The sequence below is a fragment of the Amblyomma maculatum genome, chromosome 5 (genome assembly GCF_055883805.1).
Source record: "Amblyomma maculatum isolate TAMU_Amacu chromosome 5, ASM5588380v1, whole genome shotgun sequence".
Lineage (NCBI taxonomy): Eukaryota > Metazoa > Arthropoda > Arachnida > Ixodida > Ixodidae > Amblyomma > Amblyomma maculatum.
The window spans coordinates 150,501,121-150,507,120 of record NC_139348.1 but is presented as its reverse complement, the minus strand read 5'-3'; positions in this window follow the sequence as shown (position 1 = coordinate 150,507,120).

Below are 6,000 nucleotides of genomic sequence, written 5' to 3'. Positions count from 1 at the left end.
CCATGGCGCCCTGATATCGTTCTCATGGATATGTCGGAAAAAGCAAACACATAATTACTTATAGAACTTTGCTATGCACAGTGGCAACTGTCCTGGACTTTTTTTGTTTGTCGTTTCTGCTAGCTTCGGAGCGAAGTGTCTACGCACACACTAAGTGTATTTTTTAGTGAACAGCTTACAAGTTCGTAGTGTTTTGGATATGCCGAGGTTGCAGTAGAAGCCTTTTACGAAGAGCCCTAGGAAACCAGCCCTGCAACCATCCTCCTTCCGCAACCTTCACAACACCACTCCCCCTCCAGATGTTGCCCCCTATTCCCTATCGATCGTCTTCTCCAAATTAAAGACACCTGGAGAGGGGTGCGATAATTGCTCATAAATGTGTCATTATGAAGCATGAATTTTTTTGAGCGTTCGTATTAATTCGATCTCCTAGAATGGGGTCGATGATTTAAAAATAATTGCGTAAAACCACGTTTTATATAATTTGTAGGCAGGTTGATCGCAGTGTATTGATATTTTTCGGAGGAGCTTTTATGAAGGGTACACGTTGCGACTATTGTGATGGTATGTATAGCGATAGACCACCGGACGCTGCCACTCGCTACGGCCACTAGGGCCACACGTCACGGGCAGACTTGAGGTAACCACGAAAGTTGTCCGTGTTGCTGCTTGAATCCTGGACTTCGCGAGTGCTCTGTGTTTCCGTTTTCCTTCCGTATCACATTTGCCGCATCTTCCTTTTGGTAGCTCCGGAGGCATCAGTCGCGTCTTTTTTTGAATTTGCCGGCGATGAATGTGCCCTTGTCGTCGAGAGCTTCAAGGCCATGCAGTGACTGGCGAGGTGTTGAACACGGGCGCGCCTATGTGCAGTGCAGTCCCCAGGCTGCTTCTTTATTTTTTCACCGATGTCCTGGCGCACATGAGTTGACGAAGGTTGATATACACACGCCACTCCCGTCATATTTGAAGGAGGAGACTATAGTCGGACGACGGTTGAAAAAAAAAACGCATCATCTAGCTCTCAAGCGACCCCCTCCAACCAATAGCTACCGAGCAATGTCATGACGTCACTTACGAGTAGTGCTTCGGAACGCGGTTTCTTCGAGTGCGTCCATGTTTGCAAATAGCTCCTAAACTCTTCTTGAGTTCCAGTAAAAATACATATCTTTGCTCAATTCGATCGATGGTTATTTGCTCATCTGAGTATAACAGGTAAAACGACCAATTCTGATGCCGAATTTTCATATTGTCGAGTTTTCACGAAACCTCTTTTTTGCTTGGCGCTCCACTGCATCTCTTTTCCGTCATTGAGGCCAACGAGGCCACATCGAAATGCGCTTCATCCTTTTTGAGTGAGGATTGAGGAGAGTTAATGTCTACGCGTTGCAAGTGGTTCAAGAAGGATAAGAGTGGCCGTATCATCTGCAATTGCGAACGGGAGATGCTCCAAAATACGTATATTTGCAGTACTCGGAGCGTAGCGGAAGAAACGTGCATGATAGTGAGTGACCTTCTTGGAGTTAGCGCGGCGTTAGTGATCGATGAAAAAAGAGGTGAGAGAAAACGATGCAAAAGTTACAATGCCCTCCCAGAAGCGCCCACGAAGCGTAGGCAAGAGATGACGCACCGAGGTGTACGACGATTCCACGAAGTGCGCACTGCAGTCTTGTGTGCATCGGGGTTTTGCCGTAATGGGAGCCCAACTGTGAAGAAGATTGTCACTGATTTCAACACTAGTGACGAGGTTACTCCCCTAAAACCATGGACTGTGTGCCGACTGATCCATGATATAGGATTCAGGAGTGAGAAGAGGGGCCGAGACTCACGGCTGATGAAGCGAAATGACATCATCGATTGGCAGCAAAGATACCTGCATTGCGTCATAAGGCACATGGAGGAGTGCAGGAAATCTATTTTCCTGAACGAAACGTGAGTGACTGCAGGGTTCACTCTCTCGACTGTGTAGGTGAACAAGATTGTTGCTTCCCACCACGGCGCCTTCATGGGTGGCTTGACTATGGGCCTAAAGCAGTCATCAGGAAAGGGACAGCGCTTGATCGTGAGGCACATCGGCAGCGAGGACGGCTTAACTAACGGTTGCTTGGACGTCTTTCGCGGTAAAAAGAATGGCGGAATGGCGACTACGTGAATACCACGAGGAGATGGACGGCACCTGCTACGAGCGATGGTTTCATGCTGTTGTAGAGAAATTACTACAAGGTAGTGTTATTGAAATGGACAATGCCCCATACCACTCGCGCTTGGAAGAAGCAGTGCTTACGACTGCTTGTCGCAATGAAGTAGTGCGGGACTGGCTAAAATCTAAAGAGGTTATGCGGCAACAGAGAATGCTGACAAAGAAATTCTTGACCCTTGTGGCCTCTGTAAAGCCGCAATTAAAATTTCGTGTTGAAAGCGCAGCCGAAAGGATAAGGATAAGCTGCGTTGTACTGAGGCTTCCACACTACCACTGTGAGCTCAATCCAATCGAGCTCATATGGGCTCAGATGAAGCATGGTGTGGTAGCCAGGGATGCCACATTTAAGGTGACAGATGCAGAGGTTCTCCTGAAAGAATAAGACTCCAAGCTGACTGCAGAAAACTGTCACTGCAGAAAAAGCATATGCTGTCAGGCGTGTCATCGATATTAGATTTTTTTTTCTGGAAGACAGAGGTGGCAGTGCACATGTTCAGCCAATCATCATCCATCTCGATGACGATGACATGGACTCGCAGCCTCTTGCAGACTTGTAAGGCTAGCGGCTATTCACCACTGTCCTACAAATATTCAAACTTCATTGTCCCTCTGCTGACTTTGCTACTGTTGAAAAAACACCACTCTAATTTGCTGTGATTAATTCAGTGGTGTGGGCTGTTAAGCCAGTTCGGCAGGATTGCCTTCAGATATAGCAGTGACTACGGGAAAAGCTGCTCCAGAGTTTCATTCCTCACTACGTTTTCTGCAATAGCTCAGTGGTGTGCGTGTCGTACGTCTGGCACGGTGCCGGCTGATTTCAAATACAGCGGTCACAATTAAAACTGCTTCAATGTTGTATTCTTGATATCATTTGCTGTGATTAACTCAGTGGTGTGTGTGTTTGTGTCGTATACCTGGCTTGGTGCTCACTACATTCAGATATAGCAGTGAATACGAGGAAAGCTGTTTGAGATTTTCATTCCTGACCATATTTGCTATAATTAACTCAACAGTTTGCTCAGCTAAGGTTGCCTTCTGATGTAGCAGCCAGCACTAGAAAAGCTCGCTCATAGTTTCGTTCAGGATCTCATTTGCTGTGACCATTATGAAATAAATTCGGCAAATTTAATGTAATTTTCGATTAGTTTAGTTCGCTTTATGAAGCGGCACATTGATTGTGGGGTGCTATATGGGGAAGAAACGTTTCATTCAGAATTAGTCATTTTCTGGAGATACACTCTTAATGATAGCATGAACTGAGGGGCGAATTGGATTAGCATGATTGACCAGGTATTGACCATGGCCTCGTTAGAAACAGTTGACGCCAATTGTTCCAGCTGGTACTTTGAAAGAGAAATGCCACTTTTTTTCTTAAGTTGTGTCTGAGTATAGTACTGTAGTAAAATACATGTAATCTATATGTACTTAGTATTTAGCAAACGCTTGCGTGAAACTATGTAGGATGGAAACATTGCTCAGTTTATGCAATATTGTTTAAACATGTTTAAAGATGAAACGCATATTTCTTGGTCGTGGGGACACAGAAGCTAGCAACCTTGACTGCCAATTGCGGGTTGCAGGTTAGATCCCAGCAATTGCAGGTAAGTTTGATGCGCTATGCAAAACCATCTGTACTATGCAATGTTGGCACACCACATAGGGATACGGTAGTCGAAATAAATTTGTGCGACCATTCCAATACCACACCTCTCATAGCCACGCTTCAGCTTTATTATGGGAAACCCCAAAAGCAATGCAAAATGTCAATAATGTGCTCTGGTTACACAGCTCATGGAAATATTGAGCACTGTAATCATTGCTACGCTAGCTCAAAATAATTCAAAAGTAGGTCGTCGCAGTGGCTCAGTGGTTATGGTGCTCGGCAGATGACCCGAAAGACGCCGGCTTGATCCCAGCCACGATGGTCACATTTTGATGGCGGCAAAACGCTAGAGGCTCATGTACTGTGCGATCTCAGAGCACATAAGAATCACAGGTGGTAGAAACTTCCACACCCCTTCACTACAGTGCTCATCATAGCCCGAGTTTCTTCGGGATGTTAAACCGTGTAAAAAACGGTATATTAGCATTGTTGAGCATAGTATCGACAATACTTAATGAATACAAAAGTTCTGGTCTCTAATGCCATGTTTTAGTAACACGTGCAAATTTGCATGACAGCCTTGAGTGCTCCCCCAAGAGCATTTCATATCAATTGAATAAAGTCAGTCGAAGAAGAGAAAACTGACAAAGGAACCAGTGCGTGGTCATAGAAACTAAAGTTCAGTTCAGGCAGCTTCCTAAAATATGTGCACAGCTGCCCCGCAAGATGTCACCAATTTGCTGACAGAAATCTCGGGTTTCATTTGCACTTTGCAACACTTAGTACTAAAGAAAATTCTGTGAAGACAAAATCATATGTGCCAAGAAGCTCGGAGAGAAATTTATTTCCTGGAATAAATTTAAAACTTCATGCATAAAATATGTGAGCAATATTTTTGATATATAGTATTTTTTTTCCAGAAACAAGTTTTATTTCCTGGAAGAAATGTAGGACATCATGCACGATATCCCAAGCAATGCTTTTGACTTCAAGGTTTCGCATGCAGTTGCAGTGCAAAGATCGCTAGAATTTGGCAGATGTTATTTACATTCCCTAATGAGAATCGCACCCCTGCCATGCATTTTTGCTTAATAAGTCAGTGTGTGTCTGCGTTTGATCGAGGCAGTTGTAAACAATGCTGCAGTGCACTGTTCGCACAACAGCCTGGTGTTCAATGTGCGCTCAGTGCTGCTCGTGACGCTAAATAATGTAATATTCATAGGATGCATTTGTGAAGGTGGAATTGCCAACACCATATTCTTAGACAGCAGTCAGAGTAGGAGAAAGTTTGAAGGCTGGACTTTTTTGTCTAGTGCTATATTTAGTTTTATAAAATGTGTTCATGCAGAGGGCCATGCCAGCAACAAACGGGTTCTTATTTGCAATTCCTTGATCTAGAATGCAATATTTATTTCATAGCATGGTGTTCACGCAGACGATTATGCCACTAACAGCTTCTTATTTACAATTTCGAGAGATATTCAGATGACGGAGACATAGGACATCTGCTAAAATGTTTTTAGTCACTGCTAGAAAGTTTGGCATGGCACATAATGCACATACTCATGTGCTGTAGACTTTAAAATCTACTTTTGATTGCTTGACATGAGTTGCTGTAGCTTTCTGTACTAATGAATTATAATTGGTGCGATGCTAACGCGTAGCGTCACAGAAGCACACGTGTGTTGCACAAATTAAGCGATCAAAGTGAATTTATGACGGATAATAATCAAATGAAAATGTTTTATTTAAATATAATCATGCACTTAAACAAATACAAAGCGCATGCCTATTCGTATCACATACAGTACTTCTCAGAAGTAACACATTAGCAGCTGTCTATTACACAGTAAACAGAAGTTAGAAACAAAGACGTACCAATTAGGTTAACACATTATATAGCGGTTTTATTTCAGCACATTGTCAAGCCGCACAAGAGTGAAAACTCCTCTCAAAACTGACTGGGCAGCTTGTCTGCATGCATGGTCAAAATGTGGCACAATTTGTTTTCGTCTTATTGGCGGTTCTTAATAACGTACATATTGAACACACAGTACAAATATAAATTAGCAAAGCTTGATCATAATGCGCCTTACACATCATTATCATCATCATCATCACCATCATTGTCATAATCATCAGCCGGACTATACCCACTTCAGGGCGAATGCATCTCTCATGCTCCTCCAATGAACCCCGT